Source organism: Schistocerca serialis, chromosome 9 (genome assembly GCF_023864345.2).
Source record: "Schistocerca serialis cubense isolate TAMUIC-IGC-003099 chromosome 9, iqSchSeri2.2, whole genome shotgun sequence".
Classification (NCBI taxonomy): domain Eukaryota; kingdom Metazoa; phylum Arthropoda; class Insecta; order Orthoptera; family Acrididae; genus Schistocerca; species Schistocerca serialis.
This window is the reverse complement of record NC_064646.1, coordinates 433,982,045-434,008,681: the sequence shown is the minus strand read 5'-3', so window position 1 is coordinate 434,008,681 and position 26,637 is coordinate 433,982,045.

Sequence of the window (26,637 nt, the reverse complement as noted above, 5' to 3'; positions counted from 1 at the left end):
TAGTTTGATGATGTGTATTGATATACAGCCGAAAATCTTCCATTTTTTTATTTTCTTGTGTCAATGAACAGAATGTTAGCTATTATTTAATCCAGTTCACAGCATTGTGTTTTGTGCTTGGGAACGGTACATCATGTGGCCACCTGCTAGCGATTGTGTTAATGGTCTCTAAAAGTTTTGTCTTTGGAAATCTAATTTCCAAAGACGATACTTCGAGTTCTTTTGAGAACTGCGTATTATTGCTTTGGAAAATTAGCTCTGAAAACTCGTAAGTTTGAAGGAAATCGAGGAAAAAACCCTCTGTACTAAGATCTCCTTGTAATATGGTTTAATGGAAGAAGTGGAGAATATTCAAAGAAAGACTGAATGTTAATTTTGATTAGATGAAAGCGTCATAGAAATGCTCTTCAGCCTATACTGGGAGACGCAACAGAAAGATGTTCTTCACCGCTTATAAATCACATGCATCAGGAAATATTACTTCCTTCCCCTAGTAACGACACTACTGATAAAACTGGAAAACTCTTTGCCTACATGAAAACTTAGAAACAGCCGTTCTGCCAGTCAACCACCCGCAGATAGGAAGGGGGAAAGGGAAATTACATTGGTCCAGAACCCTACACCTTTCGCGAAATAAAGTAGGCCCTACATGACATATGAACTTCTCCCGGCGTGTCAGATGTTAAAATTCAGTAACTTAGGGGAATGTAGGCAAGTAACGCACTCGAGAACCAGCAATAATACGACAGGTCAACACACCGCCAGTTTCAAGCCTCAAATGAAACAAGAGAGCGCTGTCCAGGGGCTGGGGGAGGGGGGTGGGCGGGAGGAGGCTATGGTAGCCAGTAAACCAAATCACGGCGCGTGCAGAAACACAATAAACACCGTCAACAACTCTAGTGCCACCAAACAACCAAAGATGACAAGCCGGACATTATCGGTGGTGAAATATTAACCAACGCGTCTCTGTTGATTGAGAGGGCAGGAATCCACGCAGAATTTAACGTAAAACATCCACCTATTTATAAGATAACTTGGAAATTTATCTCAATAAGCACTGTCCCAAAAATTGGACCTGCACGCTAGAATTTTTGCATTGTTGTACCCCCGTTAGATGACTGGTTTAAACGGAGTAGTCCGCAATCACAGATTTTTTTCCGGCTGTTGCTTATGTTCAATACACTGACCCTCAAAGATGCCAATCGTGTAACCGATATATGCCATGCCACGTGGTTCAGCGTGTGATATCATATCTTGATGACTTGTCATCAACGTCAGCGAGAAATATCTGAACGGCGCAGTATTATACGTACTATAGAAAGTTCGGAACTTTGCACCGATGCCTAGACATATTATCCCAACTGAGAGGGCCATTTGTGTTCACTCAGAGCGGATCCCGAACTGTTACATTACCCGCAGACAAGGACAACGCTAGAGTTGAGTTGGATATGCAGTATTACGTTCGAAAGAAGATGTAAGGCATGGCATACTCAGTACTAACGCGACAAAAAGTGTTAGAGGAAAACTTACAACCTCCTGAACAAAAGTTCCTTGTCGCAACAGACTAGCAAGAGCCGTAACTCTTATTGTGCTATCCTAGATTGTAAGACCTTCTGAAGATCCACAAGGAAGAGGTTCCTCTCAGGCGTATTGTAATTAACATTCGTCCTCCAACATAAAGCGTGGCAGAAAACTTGCCACTGTGTCGGGGCCACTTGTATTTTGGCGTGTACGTCACCCTAAGAGCTCAGCATATTTCTCATGTCGGCTAAAAGGACTGCATTTTAAAGGCTAGTATTTTTACTGATGTAGACACTCTTCATTAACATTCCTCCGTCTGATTCGTTACGGTTTATTGAGGTTAGGTTGGGTGTTGACTTAACGAACCAATTTCGACATCACTGATTTCCACTAAATTATTACTCTGTTACCAGTTCTAGGAATGAAAAGATGGAGTTTCGACGAGGAGCCCTTTGTTACTTTTCATTGCCAAGCTGTCGATGGAAGATTTCAAGGAACGTGCTCTGGAGTTGGAGAATTTAAACCCGGGCCTTTTTAGATTTGCAGACGCCACTTATGTTATTTGGCCTTACGGCAGTGAGAATTAGCACAGCTTTTTAGCGCACCTTTATTCAATCCAAGAGAGTATTCGCTTCGTTAAGAAGGCGAAAAGAATGGCTTCCTTCTCTTCCTTGACGTGTTTATGGTCACGGCAGCTCAGTATTCTTGAAAGAGTAGAATTCAATAGTCCGCAGCTCGTGGTCGTGCGGTAGCGTTCTCGCTTCCCGCGCCCGGGTTCCCGGGTTCGATTCCCGGCGGGGTCAGGGATTTTCTCTGCCTCGTGATGACTGGGTGTTGTGTGATGTCCTTAGGTTAGTTAGGTTTAAGTAGTTCTAAGTTCTAGCGGACTGATGACCATAGATGTTAAGTCCCATAGTGCTCAGAGCCATTTGAACCATTTAGAATTTAATACAAGATGCAGTCAAATGAGAACAAGAGAGATGGAAAAAAGTAAGCAAATGCTTTATATTTCAAAAGAACTCGCCATAACTGTATTTATCCCATTGTGGAACAAGAATCGATGGCTTCTTAGAAAACTTACGGTGCCTACGGAACCATGATTGTACTCTGGTGTGCACCTCTTAATCCGAAGCAAATCAGCAGCAACGAATGTCTTTTTTCAGGGCTCCAAAATACGTCAGTAGCGTGGGAAGAGATAGGGACTACATGGAGGATGTGCAAAGGCTTCCCAGCGCTGGCGTTCTGCAACAGTCTGTCAACTTTCCTGCAACATAATGATGCCCTTTCAACTACGCTGCAGAAGTTTCGCTAGGAAGCCCTCACACATCCTCGATAGAATACCGATCTCTCCCCATGCGAGCGCCGTATTTTTGGAGCCCTGAAAAGAGACATTTGTGGCCGTCGATTTGCTTCGGACGAAGAGGTGAACACCAGAATACAATCACGGGTTTCGGTAGGCAACCCCAAATATTTTTCCGTGATGGCACTGGTCGTCTTGTCTCGCAGTGGGATAAAATGTATTAACTGATATAGTGATTAGTTTTGAAACAATATAATGCTTTTACCATATTTGACCGCCCCTTGTACACTATCATGCAACGGACTTTTTCCGTCATCAATGTCAAGTCTTTATTAAACCACAACCTTCAACCTTCTGGGCACTCGCAGTCGCACTCGTTATCAATAAATGAAACTTTTGTAAGCGCACCTAAACAAGTTAATTTTTTCTTCCAATTTCGCCTTTTTTTATCGTCACCGTGCTTTCAATTTTGTTGCATGAGTGGTGTTTCATGCGGTGATCACTTCGTTGGGTGTAGAAGACATCAGCTATTTAATATCCTTCTTTCTTTTTGCCTCACCGCACACGACATTCCAACTTTCTTTACTGTAAATATAATCAATTTTGGAAAACTATCAACTTCAGAGCCACTGTGTTTACCTTGCTTATTTCCATTCGTAGAGTATTACACGCATCAAAAAAAGGTTTGCATCTGCTCCGTTGCGAGAGTTCCAGAACCTGTACAGAAAATTGGAATAGAGATCAACATAAACATCATTTCCGCCCTTTTTATTGCTCATAAAACCACACACTGAATGTTGTACCACCTCCAGAGGTGGTGGTCGAGGTTTCTGAATACACAGGTACCTCTAATACGCAGTAGTACGTCCTCTTGCATTGATGCATGCCAGTATTCGTCGTGGCATACTATCAACGAGTACATCAAGGCACTGTTGGTCCAGATCGTCCCACTCCTCAACGGCGATTCGGCGTAGATAGCTCAGAGTGGTGGCCGGGTCACGTCGTCCATAAACAGCCCTTTTCAATCTCTCCCAGGCATGCTCGATAGGCTTCATGTCTGGAGAACATGCTGGGCACTCTAGTCGAGCGATGCCGTTATCCTGAAGGAAGTCATTCACAGGATGTGCACGATGGGGGCGCGAATTCTCGTCTATGAAGACGAATGCCTCGACAATATGCTGCCGATATGGTTGCATTTTCGGTCGGAAGATGGCATTCACGTATCGTACAGTGGTCACGGAGCCTTCCATGACCACCAGCGGCGTACGTCGGTCCCACATAAGGCCACCCCAAAATATCAGGGAACCTCCACCTTCCTGCACTCGCTGGACAGTGTGTCTAAGGCGTTCAGCCTGACCAGGTTGCCTCCAAACACGTCTCCGACGTTTTTCTGGTTGAAGGCGTATGCTACACTCGTCGGTGAAGAGAACGTGATGCCAATCCTGAGCGGTCCATTGAGCATGTTGGGCCCATCTGGCCTGCGCTGCAAAGTGTCGTGGCTGCGAAGATTGACCTCGCCGTGGACGTCTGGAGTGAAGATGCGCATCATGCAGCCTACTGCGCACAGTTTGAGTCGTAATACGGCGTACTGTGGCTGCAAGAAAAGCATTATTCAACAATGTGGAGTTGCTGTCACGGTTCATCCGAGTCATAATCCGTAGGTAGCGGTCATCCACTGCAGTAGTAGCACTTGGGGGACCTGAGTGGGGCATGTCATCGACAGTTCCTGTCTCTCTGTATCTCCCCTACGTCCGAAGAACATCTCTTTGGTTCACTCCGAGACGCCTGGACACTTCCCCTGTTGAGAGTTCTTCATGGCACAAAGTAACAATGCGGACGCGATGGAACTGCGGTATTGACCGTCTAGACATGATTGAACTACAGACTACACAAGCCGTGTACCTCCTTCCTGGTGGAATGACTGGAACTGATCGGCTGTCTGACCCTCTCCGTCTAATAGGTGGTGCTCATGCATGGTTGTTTACATCTTTGGACGGGTTTAGTGACATCTCTGAACAGTCAACAGGATTGTGTCTGATACAATATCCACAGTCAACGTCTGTCTTCAAGAGTTTTGAGAACCGGGGTGACACAAAACTTTTTTGATGTGTGTATCAATTTTTATAACATTTATTTAAATGATACAATACTAAAATATCACAAATCGTTAAATGCGTTCATTTCTTTTCCTTCATTAACATCCATTCTTATGACACTTTCCACGCACAACGTTTGCCTGGTGCAATGACATTCGGTGGAGAGTACAGTTGGGGCATTTAACCAAGATCTTAGGCTACAAAATGATATGAGGATATTCCATGTATCACTTGTAATATACCAGAAGTAGCCGAAAATAGACTAGGTAACTATAGTAACGGAAACTCTTTCGGACATGCTCACGTTGGCGTGAGAAGACGCCACGATAAAATCGTGCACGACGAAAGGTATCGCAATCAGACGATGAAATTTCATCATAAGAGGAAAAATTCAATGGGCGTGGAAGATTCTGTCATCTGCTAGAAACTGCTGTGTGTAGCTCGTCTTATTATTACAATTTGTAGTACAGTTGAAGTTAGTTAACGTCGATTAGTACATTTCACAATATTGATAATCGCTTTTGTCATAGATGGTACGTTGTACTAGCATACAAAGAAATATAAATAATGATTTCTTTTGTGACTACAGGATGGGAGAAATATAAAATATTTCTCTGTATACATGTATTAACTATGCAAGGCATCACAAATCACTGATGATCTTCCTAATTTCCATATTTTCAGAGGCAAAACTCTAATGAAGATAGCAAAATTTTTGTGACATATATCTGACTAAAGACAAACAACGGTGTTTTCTATCCTAGGCGAGGAACAAAACCAAAACGATCGAGCAAAATAAGAGCTTTAATTGCATAATAACTGACATTAAATTAATTTGCAGCTGATTTTGTACCCGTTAAATAATTTGTAAGCTGCACTCAAGATAGCGTGTTTGATCACAACAAGATAAAAATTGAGGGAACTTGGTAGTCACCGCGGCACTTGCTGCGTGTTTAACTCATCAGTAATTGTGTTCTTCGAAGTTTCTTTTCTAGTAATCGAGAAAAATCTCTTAGTTTCGAATTACAAGGATACTTAATAAATAATACGTATCAAGTACGTATATGTTTTATATTAACAACTTTGTTCCAGGTTAGGAGATTTCCTTCTTCCTCACGCTATACACACCCATATATTTCCAGACTCAAGCATATTGACGTACCTCTAACTATTCCTGGTTTCCAGTGGCGTATGATATTGCGAACGGTATGATATTTGTCTAATTTAGAAACTGAACCATTTCTTTCAGACACTTGTTTCGTTAACAGTTTCACAAGGTTGCAAGCTTGTAAGCTGACAAAAAAATGTATACAAGGCTGGTCATTTTCTGTTACATCTGTTCGTTACCGATTATTGGCGTTTCCAGCTGGTAGAAGTGGTAGTGTAAGACTGTTAACACAGTAATCTTGAAGGTAGAGTAACCAAGAGAACATCGGTAGGCCAGAAATAAAGAATTTACTATCAGCAGTTTACCAAATGCTGTTACTGTACGCTTAGAAGAAACTACGATGTTGAGAAACAGCGACCGTTTTCTGAATATGGTAGCTTGAAAGGTGAAACGATGGTGAACTATTTAATCAGTTACAACCGAGTTACTTGAGCAAGCTAAACCGCTGAAAATGCAGGGCTTGTTGGATAAAAACGACCAGCGAAAGCCACGTGCGACTTTTCTTAGAACATATAAGGATTTACACGTATTGAATTCAGATCACTGAAGAATTTACCTAATCGAAGAAGCACATACGTTTAGGGTTGAGATACAGAAAACAAAAAGAAGCTACATGGAACGAGGCCTTAGGACTTGAGCCACTGGATGAAAACGTTCATCTCAATTTTGACACAAAATGCGAATTGACGAAGCTGCGTTGGCAGGTGCGTTGTTATGGTGGAGGAATAACAAGATTTCTTACCACAACTCTGATGTCCTTTTAAGAATTTTCTCTTGAATCCTTTTCAGTTGTTTTTTTTTCATAATAATGATGAACGACTTTGAGGCAAAATATCGAACCTGCTTTTCGAGTTAAATCTGAAAAAAACTTTGAGTATCATTTCGACAACGGTAAACCACAGTTGTGCCATTTTTGGGCTTGTAGATCATTTTCCACCCAACTGTGATGACTGGATCTTCGTCTCAAAGCGGTAGCTCTTTGTATTACATTCATCTCTTGTGACAATCCTCTGCATCGTCATCGCCAACTAGATCAAGAAGTTTCATTCCATTTAACTTCTGCTTCTCGAATATTAAACGAGAAGCTACCATTGCTACAAATCAAAGCATATTCAATTTTTCTGCTGCAATCTCATGCCAAAATGAACTGAAATTTCAGTTTCTTCCACACGAATTCTGACGCAAGATGTTTGGTGTGTATGATATCATTGCTTTCTGAATGTGAACGTCCGTAGCTGACGTCGAAAGTCACCTGATTGACTATCATCTTCAATCGGTTCACACCGGCTGCTGAATTGAGAGAAACATGATAAGCTGCTCTCGGCATTCAACTTAAGCATCTAATCTTGTTCCAAAGATTGCAATTACTGCGTAAATGTTAAAAATGTGCTTTGGGTAACTACTGCCACAAATAATACATTGAATAAGTCAGTACGGATGTAGTACAATCATTCTCTTTAACAACCACACCTCGGAAACTAAATTAGACATCAGAAATGTGAAAAAAATTAGGTTATTTCAAATGATGTTCCGGATACGCTGTTGAAAATGGTACGACACCAGGTCACTCTTTGCCACGTAAAGAACCACTTTTTTCAACACAATTTCTTAACAGTTTACGACCTTCATGCCCCGTACCCTTCGATAAATATCGGGTGTTCCAAACGTTTAGGGTCGAAATTTGCAACGATATGAGTTCTTAAACCGAGTATTATGACACAGGCAATGGACTCGAGCGACATGAGGCTGTATGAGGCCGCGGCAGATTTCTACATCTATACTCAGCAAGCTTCCTAACGTGTGCGGAGTGTACTTTGCGCACCATCGTCATTTCCCCATTTGCTGTTCCGGTCGCGAAAGGTGAGCGGGAAGAATGTTGGTAAGCCTCTGTGTGATCTCTAATGTCTGTTATCATATCTTCACAGCCTTTTCCCGGGATATGTGTAGGAGGAAGCAAGCTGTTGGCTGACTCTTCAAGGAAAGTACTCTCACGAGATTTTAACAGTTAATCGCATCTCTTGTAGCGCCTACTACCGAAGTTGCATGAGTCCTTCTGTGACGCTTTAGCAGTCATTGAACGATCCTGTGGCGAAACACTCTGCTCTCCTTTGCATCTTCTATAAGTGTAGACTGGTATGGATCCCAGAGTCACGAACAATATTCGAGCACTGGTCGAATGAGGCACATCCGTGGATACACTACTCTTCCTGGGTATTCTTCCTATGAAACTCAAACTGCCCTTCGGCAAGCTTGTAATCATACAATAACATTTGTCTATGTTAAGAGTCGACTGATAATTCCTGAAACCGAGTGTCGATCGTCTGCATGTCTATCTACAGTTCGCTACAATTTTCTAGCGTTGCAACGTAGTCACCTATTATTAGAGACTAATATGAGGTGTGCGCACCCTTCGCCTTTATGACGTCTTGAACTGTGCTGGGGACCGTTTCGATGAGATGTCTGAATGTCTGAAGGAATGACAGGCCTTTCTTCGTCAAGAGCCTAAACCAGAGAAGGTAGTGATGTTGGACGCTGGGGTCTGAAGTGAGGTCGATGTTCTAACTTAACCCAAAGGTGTTCCGATAGGTTCAGCTCGGCACTTCCGATCAGACAGTGCATATACAGCAGCATCGACCTCGAAACGGCTAATCGAGCTTCCTGCTTTAGACGCCAACTCATTTATTTATAAATTATCGACGTTTCATAACAAGTGCCTTTCGCAACAATCTAGGTGACGCTTGATAAACAGTACACAATAGTCTGTGAAGTGACCAGGGTTTTTTCAACAATTTAAATTTTATGACCGGTTGTCGAAGACGAAAGATTGCCATTTACAGTTAAGGCTACATGCAGACATGCGTTTAATATATACTGGAGCGGGATATAGTGTTCTGAAAATCGAGTGAACATTCAGAGACAAGTTTTGCAATAGGCGACATCGGCATACACTATGTGATCAAAAGTATACGGACAGCCCCAAAAACATACGTTTTTCATAATACGTGCACTATGCTGCCACCTACTGCCAGGTACTCCATATCAGCGACCTCAGTAGTCATCTTGAGAGAGCAGAATGGGACGCTCCGCGGAACTCACGGACTTCGAACGTGGTCAGGTGATTGGATGTCACTTCTGTCATATGTCAGTGCGCGAGATTTCCACACTCCTAAACACCGCAAGGTCCACTGTTTCCGATGTGAAGTGGAAACGTGAAGGGACACGTACAGCACAAAAGCGTACTGGCCGACCTCGTCTGTTGACTGACAAAGACCGCCGACAGTTGAAGAGGGACGTAATGTGTAATAGGCAGAAATTTATCCAGACCATCACACAGGAATTCCAAATGGCATCAGGATCCACTGCAAGTACTATGACAGTTAGGCGGGAGGTGAGAAAACTTGGATTTCATGTTCGAGCGGCAGCTCATAATCCATACATCACACCGGCAAATGCCAAAAGACCACTCGCTTGGTGTAACGAGCGTAAACATTGGACGATTGAACAGTGGAATAACGTTGTGTGGAGTGACGAATCACGGTACACAATGTGGCGATCCGATGGCAGGGTGTGGGTATGGCGAATGACCGGTGAACGTCATCTGCCGGCGTGCGTAGCGCCAAGAGTAAAATTCGGAGGTGGTGGTGTTATGGTGTGCTCGTGTTTTTCATGGAGGCGGCTTGCACTCGTTGTTGTTTTGCATGCCACTATCACAGCACCTTCTTGCTTCCACCATAATGCATGGGCTGTGGCCTCCACAGAGTCCTGCCCTGAATCATATAGAACACCTTTGGGATGCTTTGGAACGCCGAGTTCGTGTCAGACCTCACAGATCGGCATCGATACCTCTCCCGAATGCAGCACTCTATGAAGAATGGGCTGCCATTCGCCAAGAAACCTTTCAGCACTTGATTGAACGTGTGCCTGCGAGAGTAGAAGCTGTCATCAAGGCTAAGGGTGGGCCAACACCATATTAAATTCCAGCATGACCGATAGTCAGCGCCACTAACTTGTAAGTCATTTTCAGCTAGGTGTCCGGATACTTTTGATCATATAGTGTGAGCCGGCCGTTGTGACTGAGCGTTTCTAGGCGCTTCAGTAGGGAACCGCGCTGCTGCTACGGTCGCGGGTTCGAGTCCTGCCTCGGTCATGGATGTGTTCTAGGGGACTGATGACCTCAGGTGTTAAGTTCCATAGTGCTCAGAGCCATTTGAACCATTTTTTTCATAGGAAAATTACCCGTTAGCAGTTTTGAATTGAAAATTATAAAACTGTTTAATTTTGTGTGCGCATGATTGTTCAGTAATTTAGAGCACTAGGGATAACCCATCATTGCCATAAAATTATATTTGCGAATATTTGAAGGATACATTCGACGTAACTGTACACCATTAAACAACATTTTTACATGTTACAAATTGACAAATTAGTTTTATCTGCATTTTCTGCTCCACTATGGTCAGCTGTGAACTACTGCGACCTTGCACCACAACATTGCCGACAGTGATTGTTTGTTTAACACTGTCAATAAACGTCACCAAAAAATCGTTTATTCGTACATCTCGGCACCAACCTATGTATACCTCTAAGCGAAAGATACAGACTACCAGAAAACTTCCACATAGGGACTTCAGAAAGTAATTTACACACGCGCAACACGAATGGCGCAGTCTCATAAGCGCCGCACGTTTCGTGTTTCGTGCAGACACAATTCTGCGACGGTACAAAGAACAGGTGCATCGCTATGTGGGAGAGAAATGACGCGGCAACTGGAAATGTGCTTCCAAAGTTGAAGTATACGGATCAGTGCTTTTTTTGTGCTCAAAACGTCTCAATTGCACACAGATTTTGGCGGTGTATGGATCAAATGCAATGTCGTGGCCAGCTGTAGTGAAATGACGACAACAGTTTAAGCGAAACCGCGCAGACGTGCCAGTGCTTATTGGGAAGGAAGGCCATCGACATCGACCACGGACGACAGCGTCCACGTAATGTGCAAGCTGAAAGAACATCTGGAGGAAAGAGATTTTCCAAGGACAGAGACATTCATAAAACGCTTCTTGAATTGTTCTGTGACCAAGGAGCGGATTTCTATCGTAGAGTATTTGAGCGACTGGTAGGACATCCCGACCGTTGTAACTTCTGAAATTTTCCGGGGGTATTTCTTTTTCCAATAGTTTTCGGAAGTGCAGCCGGATCCCGTCGACATGCTGCCACGCTACTTCGACCCACAGACGTCCGGCCATCTTTAGGTGAGTAGCCAAGTACTGAGGAGCCCCGGTACCTTCACGGTATTTATGCCGAATCTCGAGCATGCGAAATGTGCTGGCGTATGCTTCAGGTGATGACATGCGCTGGACAGCCGAGTTGTGTGTGCTGTGCTCTATGGTGGTCAGTTCCGCACTGCGACCGAATAATTTCAAATACAGGATACCAACTTTTATCCCATTGAAAGCAAATGCCACGATTTATAAGACGTATGTCTACCGATTCTTTGATTGCCGAATCCGAAAAACTGGACACTGGAGCTCAAATTCTTGTTCTGTTGTACTACACTGAGTATCTCGTGGAAATGTAGTGTTCTGCTACTGCTCATTTCAACAGTTACCGAAGACGGGTGTACCTCTCGTGTTCTGTACAACGCTCTGAACGGTTCAGGTCGTGCAGCCCACGCATGCAGCCCCACACATGCAGCCCCACACTCACAGGGAATTGTGTAAACGCCCGATTTTTCAGTTGTAAGTCGGCCTTAACAGATCGAACCAGGGCCAGGCTCTTTGCTGATGGACGGAAGATAACCTTGAACTTATTTTTCCTAAGCAATCTACCTATTCTGTATTCCCTTCGTACTCGTGTGCAAGGAACGCAATTGATTTATAGTCGTCATCTATCCTCAGTGCGTTGCTTCTTGTTATTATAGCTGTCCATGGCCTTCGTTATTTGGCATGGAGTGTAGCCATTCTCTTTAAAAACGTTCTCCACTTGTTCTAATTCTGCATGGTGGTTTTCATGGTTCAATATTACGTGCGTCCGATATATTAAGCTACTAAGAACACCGGTGGTTTGTGCGAGGTGATGCCAGCTACACGTCTGGAGGTATAAACCTGTGTGCGTGGTTTTTTTTTTTATGCAGAATGTTCCAAAGACCCATCATTCTTACGGCTTATTAGCACGTCTAGAGTCCTATCTTTCGCAGTCTCCATCGTAAACTTTACCTTCTCTTGTAATGGCTTTAAGTGATAAAGGAATTTTTCCAGTTCGTGCCTGCCATGAGGCCATACAACAAAAGTATGATATACGTAACACCAGAAAACCGTTGGCCATTAAAACAGCAAGACTTTGAGGAGAAAGCACTTCAGTAGTTGTCTGTTCACCTGAAGATAGCAGTACCTCTCTGGGCTGAAATACCGTGGCAGAACGTCGACGAGATCCGGCTGCACACCCGAAAATTATTAAAAGAAGAAATACGCCGGGAAAATTTCAGAAGTTACGACGGTCGGGACGCTCTACAAGCCGCTCAAAGAAGATAATCCGGGCCATTGTTTGCAGGGACTTGATGACTATGTTGATGTTGTTCAAATGTGTGTGCATTTCTAAGGGACCTAACTGCTGAGGTCATCAGTCCCTAGACTTAGATACTACTTAAACTAACTTAACGATACGGACAACACTCACACCCATGCCCTAGAGAGGACTCGAACCTCCGGCGGGAGGGGCCGCACGATAAGTGACAGGGCGCCTCAAACCGCGCCCACTCCACGTGGCGACTATGTTGAAAAATAGTGTCATGTGTCTGTGTCGCTTTGAAGTGTATTGCAGCATTCAATAAAAGTCATAATAAAGTGAAACATGGTTTTTGAAGTCCCTTCGTAAAAATCTGACGGGGATTGATTTGAGGTACGATTAGTGATAATTTGGCTCTCTTAGTGAAGTTTTGGCCTTCCTGTTTTACATATGTTTCATGAGCTAATGTGTACCTTTACAGGATGTTTATCCAACGTGTCTAAACTCGCTCCTGTAAAGATGCATGCTTCAATGTTTCGCTCACTCAGACACGTCAATGCAGTTGTTCCCCGCCGCCGAACGTCGTAGTATTTGGTTTACAGCTTCCACAGCACGTTTTTGCTTAGGCTCTTCGAACCAGTGCGTCACGACGTATGCGTAATCTTGTCGAGTGTGTACCGAAATTTTGTTGCGTGCAAAGATATAGTTTTTTAAGTTGATAAAACAAGGCATTTTCCTTCTTAACCTCATCTTATAAATTTTATAATCAATTTTGAGACTGTTCAAGTCAGCAGCTACAACGACGTGCAACTCAGTTTTGCCTGTCAGCAGTTCGATCGGTGGCAAAAATTCCCAGTTAGTAAAACAGAGGTAATAAAATCATGGTCAACCGAGCGCGACTCCGATGCGGGTATATAAGCACCGACATATAGGCAGACGGTTGCTGTGGCATTCGAATGGAAACATTCTGATCGCCCCTTATATTAGATAAAAATACTATATGTATAGTAACATTTCAGTTGTAAAAGACAAGCAAGTCTGAAGTCACAAATGAAATGCGGGCGTTACACTACAGACGGTGATACTGTGATGGAGAAGAATAAATGTATCAGCCTGAGGTAAGAGATCCTGGTCCGGAAACGAGTGAGTCTGAAAATAGAAGCTAAAACCGTTTTGATACATCAGACAGTAGAATACATGTACCATTACTGTTGTTGGAAGACTGTAGGCCGGCAACTTTCAGAGATGGCAATACGCAACAAAAGAACCAAAAATGTATAGCAAACGCGGACACTTAAATGCACACGTTAAGAACCTACTGTGAAACATATTTTCTACTGTACCAGTGCTCATATGCATTCAGAGCCCATTTTTATTTGACTTTTTTGTTTTAGTCCATAGACCGCCTCCAAAAATGTGGAAAACAAAGAGCTTGTGGTGGAAGAGATGTGTTTGAAAGTATCGAAGATAAAGTGATGTTCATAGCCTTTACGTTATACATTTTAGAGCCCTCGTTGCCAGAAATTTTTTTCTCTTGTTTTGGTTAATACTACCACCTCTGAAAGTTGCCTACCCTTCAGTCTTAGTAACAACACTACTGGTACATGTGCTCTACTATGAGAGGCATCGGAACGATTTTCACATATAACACTCATTTCGGTCGTTTCCGGAGCAGAGTTTCTTACCTCAAATTAATACTTTTTCCCTTCACCATCGTCTCTGAAAGTTTTCTGCATGAGCGAGGAGGGAAGAAGGTTGTTTCATCCCGCTTATGACGACAATGACGGGAGGTGACTGGTCAGGACTTGGGGGTGGGCGTCCGGGGCAGGAAATTAGGTTCTCCGATGACATTGTAATTCTGCCAGAGACAGCAAAGGACTTGGAAGTGCAGTTGAACGGAATGGACAGTGTCTTGAAAGGAGGGTATAAGATGAACATCAACAAAAGGAAAACTAGGAGGATGGAATGTAGTCGAATTAAGTCGGGTGATGCTGAGGAAATTAGATTAGGAAATGAGACATTTAAAGTAGTAAAAGAGTTTTGCTATTTGGGGAGCACAATAACTGATGACGGTCGAAAATGAGAGGATATAAAATGTAGACTGGCAATGGCAAGGAAAGCGTTTCTGAAGAAGAGAAATTTGTTAACATCGAATATAGATTTAAGTGTCAGGAACCTGTTCCTGAAAGTATTTGTATGGAGTGTAGCCATGTATGGAAGTGAAACATGGACGATAAATAGTTTGGACAAGAAGAGAATAGAAGCTTTCGAAATATGGTGCTACAGAAGAATGCTGAAGATTAGATGGGTAGATCACATAACTGATGAGGAGGTATTGAATAGAATTGGGTAGAAGAGGAGTTTGTGGCACAACCTGACTAGAAGAAGGGATCGGTTGGTAGGACATATTCTGAGGCATCAAGAGATCACCAATTTATTATTGGAAGGCAGGGGGTGAATACACTAAACAGATTCAGAAGGATGTTGGCTGCAGTAGGTAATAGGAAATGAAGAAGCTTGCACAGGATAGAGTAGCATGGAGAGCTGAATCAAACCAGTCTCAGGATTGAAGACCACAAAACAACAACAAAGAGAATATATTTCTGGGTACGGGATACAAGTGGAGCGCCTGGGTTAAGAACTTACAAGGTGTAGGCGAGTCTAGGAGGACGAACACGTTAATAAAGTGGGCAACGCGCTATCGAGTAAAACAATGGCGTGAAATTGATAGCAAACTCCATCAGATGGCTTGAAGATGTCTTTTGTCAGCAGCTGTAGCCAGACAATACTGCCTCTGTTCTGAAAAGCAAGCAACTTGTATCACGGAGGCACAGCGAAAGCTATACGGGATAAAACTTGTAAAGATTCAACTGGAATCTTTGAACTAAAATTTTTTAAAGCAATTCCCTAAAATATTCCTTACTGGCTGCCACCTTGTACAGTTTGTCCAATAATCACTAAATCACCCTGTATACTAATATCTAATTTTTTAATCCATTCTGTCGCAGGTGGGAATAATTTGAGCGGGTGCACCAGATCGCCTCGACAGGTACCTCTTCGGCAATCCTGAGTAATGTGGAAGATTGTCAGCGACTCTGCTCCACAGTCAGATAGGTGCAGGCAGATTTCCCCACGCAGTGAATCCACGCTTCTAGCAAAACCTGTTCGTATTCTGTTGGCAGTTTCCCTAACTTAAGGCGCCAAGTCAAAGCCACAAGTTTATTACCCAGGTTACTATGTTTATTATTGTTTAATGGTGGAGTATATTCTTACACAGAAACAATAGTTTTTCCTTATTACGTGAATAAAACTAATAAGTGTCAAATGTGACTTGTAATTTTAATATTTTTAATGATTTTCATTCGTTGATGAGGTAATGGTTGAAAAGCCAGCCTACATAGATCTGTTCGTCCTTAAATTAGTGAAATAAAATTTCTCTAGACGTTACATGCAAATATTATGTGCAAGTAAACTAATATGTTAGAAAATAGAACTACATTTTGCTGAGTGGGACCCTCTGTGGTTTTACGCTGGCCCAAATTGTTCATGCTCTACGTTGTTTGCTTTCTTCCGTTCGTTCCTCATGTTAGAACATACGATTCAGGATCCTCTACCATCCGGATAATGCTGATCTTAAGTATTTGAGACATCGTTTAGATAGAGAAGATGCAAAGTAAAGGAAATAAGAAGTGTTCCAGTCAGACCAAGTGATAACTGGAGAAGTCAGTACCAAGCGACTAACCCCGAGCAGGGAGGCGGCTGCGGCGGCGGCGGCGGTGGCCGGCGGCAGGGGCGCCGCCGTGGCGCCAGAGCCGGGGGCGGAGGGCACCGGGGGCGCGCAGGCGCCGGGGGCGGCGGGGGCGGCGGCGGCGGAGGCGGCGCGCGGCACCAGCAGGTCGGCGAACGGCGGGTAGCACAGCGCCGGCAAGTAGGCCTCGTGGCCGGACACGCCCCCGGGGTAGAGCCGCGGGCCCATGCCCGCCCCCAGCGAGGGCACCGCCGCCTTCAGCAGCAGCTCGCTGCCCCCGGAGCCCTGCGGCACGACCACAACACCTCGCTGTACGTGCCGTGCACCACGAGCTCACTACACGTGGGACTGGGGAACATTTGCAACTCTACTATCATTAACATCTTTTCCTTCTCTAAATCCTCGCAAGAACGAAAAAATGTCTGACATCGAAATATGTGTCCAAGGAATAGAAAAGCAACTGAAATCACTCAACAGAGAAAAGTCCATTGGACCTGACGGGATACCAATTCGATTCTACACAGAGTACGCGAAAGAACTTGCCCCCCTTCAAACAGCCGTGTACCGCAAGTCTCTAGAGGAACGGAAGGTTCCAATTGATTGGTGAAGAGCACAGGTAGTCCCAGTTTTCAAGAAGGGTTTCGAGCAGATGCGCAAAACTATAGGCCTATATCTCTGACATACATCTGTTGTAGAATTTTAGAACATGTTTTTCGCTCGCGTATCATGTCATTTCTGGAAACCTAGGATCTACTCTGTAGGAATCAACATGGATTCCGGAAACAGCGATCGTGTGAGACCCAACTCGCTTTATTTGTTCATGAGGCCCAGAAAATATTAGATACAGGCTCCCAGGTAGATGCCTTTTTTCTTGACTTCCGGAAGGCGTTCGATACAGTTCCGCACTGTCGCCTGATGAAGTAAGAGCCTACGGAATATTAGACCAGCTCTGTGGCTGGATTGAAGAGTTCTTAGCAAACAGAACACAGCATGTTGTTCTCAATGGAGGGACGTCTACAGAAGTTAAAGCAACTTCTGGCGTGCCACAGGGGAGTTTTGTGGGACCATTGCTTTTCACAATATATATAAATGACCTAGTAGATAGTGTCGGAAGTACCATGCGGCTTTTCGCGGATGATGCTGTAGTATACAGAGAAGTTGCAGCATTAGAAAATTGCAGCGAAACGCTGGAAGATCTGCAGCGGATAGGCACTTGGTGCAGTGAGTGGCAACTGACCCTTAACATAGACAAATGTAATGTATTGCGAATACACAGAAAGAAGGATCCTTTATTGTATGATTACATGATAGAGGAACAAACACTGGTAGCAGTTACTTCCGTAAAATATCTGGGAGTACGCGTACGGAACGATTTCAAGTGGAATGATCATATAAAATTAATTGTTGGTAAGGCGGGTGCCAGGTTGAGATTCATTGGGAGAGTCCTTAGAAAATGTAGTCCATCAACAAAGGAGGTGGCTTACAAAACACTCGTTCGACCTATACTTGAGTATTGCTCATCAGTGTGGGATCCGTACCAGGTCGGGTTGACGGAGGAGATAGAGAAGATCCAAAGAGGATCGGCGCGTTTCGTCACAGGGTTATTTGGTAAGCGTGATAGCGTTACGGAGATTGTTAGCAAACTCAAGTGGCAGACTCTGCAAGAGAGGCGCTCTGCATCGCGGTGTAGCTTGCCGTCCATGTTTCGAGAGAGCTTGTTTCTGGATGAGGTATCGAATATATTGCTTCCCTCTACTTATACCTCCCGAGGAGATCACGAATGTAAAATCAGAGAGATTCGAGCGCGCACGCGGGATTTCCGGCAGTCGTTCTTCCCGCAAACCATACGCGAGTGGAACGGGAAAGGTAGGTAATGACAGTGGCACGTAAAGTGCCCTCCGACACACACCGTTGGGTGGCTTGCGCAGTATAAATGTAGATGAATGAATATGTAGAACATCGCGGCACTATACGCGCAGTAGTCATAAAGTTGTAATTATTACCTGTAAAAGATCAAGCTACGACCACAAAAGGTGGTGGTGACGCTAGCCCTCCTCTACGTAGTTTCTCTTCAATGCGACACGTTTCCCCAACGATGGATGACTTGGCGGAGACCTAGTTTGTACAAGTCCGCAATCTGGCCATTCAGCGACGTTCCACCATAAAAATCACCTCACCATCATTGTGGAAATGCCTGCCACGTAACAGTTTTTTCATCTAAACCCGCAGTGGTTAGCACACTGGACTCGCATTCGGAAGGACGACGGTTCAATCCCGCGTCCGTCCATCCTGATTTAGGTTTTCCGTGATTTCCCTAAATCGCTCCAGGCAAATGCCGGGATGGTTCCTCTGAAAGGGCACGGCCGACTTCCTTCCCTGTCCTTCCCTAATCCGATGAGACCGATGACCTCGCTGTTTGGTCTCTTCCCCCAAAACCAACCAACCAATCATCTAAACCATTAGGTGCCGTAACAGAAGAATACAGAGGTTGAAGCAATATTTGATGTTGAAGTTAAAATCTTCTGGGTTGTTAGGCCGCGTCACGTTTCTTCTAAAATGTTCGACGTTTCGACCCCTCTGCTGGGATCTTCCTCAGGATCTTTTGGTGTCCACTACTGCTAGAACACTGTTCACTGTTCTAGCCGTATTCTAGCAGTAGTGGACACCAAAAGATCCTGAGGAAGATCCCAGCAGAGGGGTCAAAACGTAGAACATTTTAGAAGAAACACGACGCGCACTAACAACCCAGAAGATTTTAACTTCAGTGACAACGGCCACGAAAGCCTGCAGACTTACATAATACACAACTGGCCATTAAAATTGCTACACCGAGAATAAATGCAGATGATAAACGGGTATTCATTGGACAAATATATTATACTAAAACTGACATGTGATTACATTTTCACGCAATTTGGGTGCATAGATGCTGAGAAATCAGTACCCAGAACGACCACCTCTGGCCGTAATAACGGCCTTGATACGCCTGGGCATTCAGTCAAACTGAGCTCGGATGGCGTGTACAGGTACAGCTGCCCATGCAGCTTCAATACGATACCACAGTTCGTGAAGAATAGTGACTGTCGTATTGTGACGAGCCAGTTGCTCGGCCAACATTGATTGACCAGACGTTTTCAGTTGGTGAGAGGTCTGGAGAATGTGTGGCCAGGGCAGCAGTCGAACATTTTCTGTATCCAGAAAGGCCCGTACAGGACCTGCAACATGCGGTCGTGCATTATCCTGCTGAAATGTAGGCTTTCGCAAGGATCGAATGAAGGGTAGAGCCACGGGTAGTAACACATCTGAAATGTAACGTCCACTGTTCAAAGTGCCGTCAAAGCGAACAAGAGGTGACCGAGACGTGTAACCGATGGCACCCCATACCATCACGCCGTGTGATACGCCAGTATGGCGATGACGAATACACGCTTCCAATGTGCATTTACCGCGTTGTCGCCAACACGGATGCGACCATCATGATGCTGTAAACAAAACCCGGATTCATCCGAGAAAATGACGTTTCGGCATTCGTGCACTCAGGTTCGTCGTTGAGTACACCATCCCAGGCCGTCCTGTCTGTGATGCAGCGTTAAGGGTAACCGCAGCGACGGTCTCCGTGCTGATAGTCCATGCTGCTCTAAACGTCGTCGAACTGTTCGTGCAGATGGTTGTTGTCTTGCAAGCGTCCCCATCTTTTGACTCAGGGACCGAAACGTGGCTGCACGATCCGCTACAGCCATGCGGATAAGATGCCTGTCATCTCGACTGCTAGTGATATGAGGCCGTCGGGATCCAGCACGGCGTTCCGTATTACCCTCCTGAACCCGCCCATTCCATATTCTGCTAACAGTCAGTGCATCTCGACCAACGCGAATAGCATTGTCGCGATACTATAAACCGCAATCGCGATAGGCTACAATCCGACCTTTATCAAAGTCGGAAACGTGATGGTACGCATTTTTCTTCTCCTTACACGAGGTATCACAACAAAGTTTCACCAGGCAACGCCAGTCAACTGCTGTTTGTGTATGAGAAATCGGTTGGAAACTTTCCTCATGTCAGCACGTTGTAGGTGTCGCCAACGGCGCCAACCTTGTGTAAATGCTCTAAAAAGCTAATCATTTGCATATCACAGCACCTTCTTCCTGTCGGTTAAATTTTGCGTCTGTAGCACGTCATCTTCATGGTGTAGCAATTTTAATGGCCAGTAGTGTATTTGATGTTACTTACATTCTTCCAAGTTTTTGCTGCTTTTCTTATTGACACTTTATTAGTTATGTGTCTCTCAACGACGAGCTCGTTTCGGTATTTTTATCTTTTCAAGTGATCCTGAAACGATGGTACAATTTTTCGTAAATATGTACGGTAAAAGTGTGTTGCTTAAAAAGTTGTTGGATCTCCTTGGCGCAAAGACTGGTGATCATTAACTTTACGCCACCGCCTCTCCTCGCCTTGCTGTTGCAGTATTGACAGTCGAAATTTTCCTCCGCCAGTATTCAAAGCGGCTTATCTCCTAGTCGAGTGCCACCGAACTAATGTGAGTTTGCCACGACATCCACGGAGGCTGGTTCCGTTCAGATATAGAAAAAAGAATGTCTGCACGCTTCTCAAGTTTATCAGTGGACTGATTAGGATCTTATACCGGTACTGTCCCGCGGGAATTTCACTGTATACGAGTAACACAGACAAATGTCTGCAAACAAACAGAAAATAACTAGGCAATTTTTCTTTTTCGAAGTGATGAAACATCATGACTATTTCCTCGTAATTTTTATTTCAAGTTTATCACCTGTCGCCGCAGTTTTGATATTTCGAGTATCTCGGTTGAGACTATAGGAAGCAGGCTGTTTTGATCGCTCCGGTAATAAAACCGGCTCTCGGCAGTGCCTGTTATCGGGTTAGGCTTGATATTTGAACCAAATTGATCCAAAAATTGAACAGCGATTATCGTATCGAAATACACCCTTGTCATTGTCTTCGTAACCAGTAAATTCTTCTGTAAAAATGCCAGAGTCTATCACGATAAATTTACTCAATTTTTTGTAAAACTCAAAACGGTTTAGTCTCGATCGCGTTTTCAGATTCTTTTTTATTCGTTAGTAGCCGGTTTCGGCCCTTTCCTCAGACCAAATTCAAGCTTTTTCTCGCCATTATGGCTGCTGGCGGTGGCAGACGAAGCGAGATCCGTAGTAGTAAGGTTGTCACAACCTTCTTATTACAGTTCTCGCTCCGTCCGCCGCCACCACCAGCCATAATGACCCTGAAAAGTCTGAAGACGGTCTGAGGAAAGCGCTGAAACCGGCGGCTAACAAATAACAAATTTGAAAACGCGATCGAGACGTTTTTATTTCATTTTTAGCATTCTATACCAATCGCTGTCCTCCAATTCCAGAAAGCTTTCTAAAAGTTTCAACAAACTTTTTTCCACCGATGTTTCGAACCTGCGGCTTCTTTGTGAGTTAACTACCCTTTTCGCGCTCCGTGTTTAAGCCATCTCGTACCATTTTCAGGGCATGTACACAAAGTGAAAGAAAGCCTGGAAACAAAATCCGGAAAGGTAGGGCCCGTAGCTACACAATGGTATCTTTAGCGACTAATGGTTATTCGGAAAATTTTGTTGATTTGACGTCCCGTGCTCTGCTCCTACCGTGTTATCCCGCTGTTTTTCACTACTCTGTATAATACACTGTAGGAAATCTCCTGAAAAACGCAAAGCGAACATCCAATTCCAACAGGATTCGCACCTTAGAATATGTGGTGTGTAGGGGACACAGTGGAGTCCTTTTGACCGTTGTAAAACATCGAGCAGTTTATGCTAGTGGCGTGCCAGTATCTTATGAAGCCCATTAAATAACCTTTCAAATTATGCTGGCCGTCCATGGACAGGAACCTCTCTAATGTATATATCACAGAACGTGTCCCCACCGGTAGTAAGGTGACAAGAAAAAAGCTGTCGTGAAATGAGATGACTCTTTATTGTGGACGAACAGTGAGACTGCGGGAGGCTGGGTGTGGGTTGGAACTCACGTGGGTCATGTTGTGCCGGTGATCCATCGGCGGTGGAGACGATGGGAGGCAGAGGGCCCCCACTGCAGGTGCACCCCTCCACTGCCATCTCGTCGCACTGACGAGCGCCTGGACAGAAGGATCATCAGGGTTGCCTTGACGAACTGGTGGGCGACTGGCACAGAAATTACAGCCACCGCGATCCCCATTGTATCAGCACAAAGGATAAACAGTCGCTTGCTAAAAATACATTCTCACGCCCCCCCCCCCCTTCCTTGGGCGAGTGCCGTTGAGAAAATGTACCTGTCACTCTCAACAGAAGTGAAATGGGGAAGTGACGTAGATGGTAGTTATCAGTGAACGCCGTTTCTGTCTTTTACCAACCAGAATCCCGCACGCGAGGACGGTCTTGTGTGAAATGGAAAGTATCTGTTAGAGGTTGCTTACCTTGGCGTGTACGGTGACGCCGGCACCGCCGTTGGTGACGTCATGGTGCCTGGAGTGCGGTGGCTGCAGGAACGAGGTGGCGGCTGCAGACGGGGGCGGCGGCTTGAGAGCGACAGAGGCGGAAGAGACGGCCACCGAGGGCGGCAGCAGAGGCGGCAGCGGCAGCGCCAGTGGGAGCGGGCCCAGCTTGGGCGGCGGGGGCGGCGACTCCGGGGCGGCGGAGGCGGAGGTGGCGTGGCCGGGCCCGGGGCTGTGGTAGGGCGCCGCGGCGGCGGGGGCGGCCACCGGGGGCGGGTCCGGAGACAGCGAGAGCGAGGAGGCGGGCGACAGCGACAGCGGCAGCGACAGCGGCAGGGGCAGCGGGTCGCGGCCGCCGCCGCTGCTCGTCACCACCTGCGGGGGCCGGGGAACACGGCTCATGTGACAGCGTGACAAAGAGCAGTGGCATGAAAATGAGACAGAGAGTAAAAAATAAATAATCGTCTTAACTGTTAACACAGCTATCGCATTGTGAGGCAAGTCGGTCAATGCCCCTCATGGAAAAATGTTCGCGGTTGCTGCGGAGCCATCATTCTGAGTGGCCGCACATAATGCCAAGGTTGTCTGAACTACGCTGCCCTTACACAGCGTCCACACAGTCCCGATCTCTCCCCATTTGATTTCTCCAGGACTTATGGCAGACATCCCACTGCCAGCAGTGCTGGCGAATTGGATAGTGCAGGCTGCCTCCGCGGTAACATAGCTACGCCCGGCCGGGGTACCTATGTTAAATAGCTGCAAGACGGCGCCGCACCTCACCTTGGATGCACTGTCGCAGCTAGCAAGCCGCTACTGCTCTTTCTACCCGTCCTGTCGCAGAGGTGTTTTTCTCTTGGCGCTTGCCTTGGCACTTTTCCCCTCTGCCCTTACAAACCGCTACCCATCGATCGCTTTCGTCGACTTGCTGTCTCCTGATGGACCATGTCAATGAGTAATCCTACTCAACCGCATGGACAACATCACAGCCCGCATCCTGTGACTCCTGATTCGAAAACTAACAAGTTACACGGAGGTGACAGTAGAACTTTTGGTTTGGTCAGCACTACGGTGTGGGCGTGGAGGGACTCCGTCCTATATATATAAAAAAAACGGCGCTGATCACACTGTGCCACGCAGCAGTAGATTCATCGACGGCGGGCATATTCCTACGTCGCCCTGCGCTCTATAAGCAGTGCAGCATCTCACTCCAGGAGAACTTCCACCGTCGCAGGTCGGTACGGGACTCCCAAGTCCCACTGCCACACCTCCAACGTGCAATACAATGATGTCCTTGCCAGGATATCATTGTAAGACATACCACGATAACAAGGCAGTAAGACTGCTAAAATAAATGTTAAAAAATATATCGGCTCAACCACTTCTTTATAGTGTAAAACACTAAGATATTTTTTAACATTGACATTCACAACCACGACCTCTCGTCCAGTATGGATAAAATCAAAAAACGCTAAAATAAAGTCCAGGTAGTCTCTTGTTGGACTTCGCTATCGCTGATACCACGACGCCACGCTATTCGGTTCACCATAATCAAGATTTCAGCCCCCCTCTGGGACTGTACTACCCAGGGACTCTGCATCACAGCATTCCAACATCAGTCTCATCCACGGACTCTGCCGATAACCATGACAGAGGCTGCTCTAACGCAGTCATTGTAGTGTTGTAGTATTCCGCTTTCTACTTTTCCCGGTTGTGGAATAATCTTGTTGTCCAGTCATGTTGTTATTTGTTGTTGCCATTCATGGAGACATTTTTGTGCCCTGAAGAGAGACTTTCGTGAACGTCGATTTGCTTCCGACGAGGAGGTGCAAACGTGGCTGCAATTACGGTTCGGCAGGCAGAAGCAAAATCCACAATAAAAGGTACCGTTGTAAGTAGCCAAGAAATATCAGCAGAATGGCTCGGTTAGAAGAGATTAGTGACATCGAACGTGGACTTTGCATTGGATGTCATCCGAGTTACAATCCTTCAGGGACATTTAAACCGTTCTAAAGCTACCCAAGTCTGCTGTTGGTGATGTGATTGTGAAGTGGAAATGCGAGGAGCAACCGTACCGAAACCAAGACCAGGCTGACCTCATCTACTCACGGGTAGATACCGTCGAGCGCTGCGGACGGTGGTTGTAAAGTATCTCATGAAATCAGAAGAAGGAATCCCTCGTGAGTTCAGAAGTGCTACAAAAAGTCCACCAAGCACAATGTCTGTGCGTGTAGACTTAGAAATAATGGGCTACGGCGGTCAAGCAGCTCTGTGTAACCTATACCTTCTGTACTCAGTACTAGGCTTCGCTTGAGGTGTGTGAAGAGGGAGGCCACTGGACACTGAATGACTGGAAACGAGTGTCTTGGAGGCATGAATCACGCTACACTCTCTGGAAACAAGATGGAAGGGTTCGGATTTGGCGACCCTGTTGTTGCACCTACAGAGAAGTATGGAGGAATTAGAATTATATTAATACCTTCAGCTGCTGACGGGCGTTGATGTATATCAACGGGGAGAGGTGAAAATGAGTGCCCCGACCGGCACTCGGACCCGGGACCTGCTCCTTACATGGCAGACGCTCTATCCATCTGAGCCACCGAGAGCACAGCGGACAGCGCAACTGCAGGGACTATCTCGTGCACGCCTCCCGCGAGACCCACATTCTCACTTTGCATGTCGGAACAGTACATTCGTAGTGTCCCACCCCAACACACACATTACTCATGGAAGACATTCTAACTAAGTCCCTTAAGAGTTCGGGGAATATATGTGCATCCGCACAGAAGAAGAAGGCCATGGCCGGTGTTGCCAGAACTATATACTTATATGGATATGGTGTCTGTTCTCTCGGACATGTCCGATGTGCCCTGTCATAAACGAGAGTCTGTGAGGCATTCGTTTGTGGGCAATACCATTCCTGAAATAAACTGGCCTGCCCAGAGTTCCGATTTGAGCCCAATGGGACACCTTTGGGATGAGTTAGAAAGTTGACTTCACTCCTGATACCAGTGTCCAACATGGCTACCTTTCCTGGTTTCAGCTCTTGGGAAAGAATGGTCTGCCATTTCTTGACAGACGTTGACACTTCGCTGGAAGTGTCCGCAGCAGATTTCAGGCCGTTACAAAGGCGGTGTACGACACACCCCATATTAATTTGCAGTAATGCCCGTTCGGATACTTTTCACCACATCTTGTGTAACAAGACACTTCAGGTAAGTTTTTTTTTTTTTTTCAAAAGTCTCTTCACTGTAGTCGCTTAACGCACAAACCGGAGAATCCGGACCCGTGCAGTACGGAGCTTGTGGTAGCTTATTTCTTCAAGAAACAGAGGTCAAGAACACAAAGGTAATTTGAGTCAGCTGGCGACTCGATCCTGCAGCGGCCAAGCGTCCTCGTAGATTTTTCGACGCTGTAAGACAAAAGAAACCATCATGAGAAGTAGCTTCGCGAATGTCTACATGACAGGACAAATATTCGAGTAATATCTGTTTACAAGATTGGTACTGAACAGCCGCGCGGGATTAGCCGAGCCATCTAAGGCGCTGCAGTCATGGACTGTGCGGCTGGTCCCGGCGGAGGTTCGAGTCCTCCCTCGGGCATGGGTATGTGTGTTTGTCCTTACGATAATTTAGATTAAGTAGTGTGTAACCTTAGGGACTGATGACTTTAACAGTTAAATCCTATAAGATTTCACACACATTTGAACATTTTTTGGTACTGAACATCCTGAAGACGCTGCATCATAATACAACTGTTTGAGGGTGATACTAAAAAGGGGTATGAATTGGGAAGCATTAAGGAAGGCGAATTTCTTTTGGAAGGGATCTGGAAA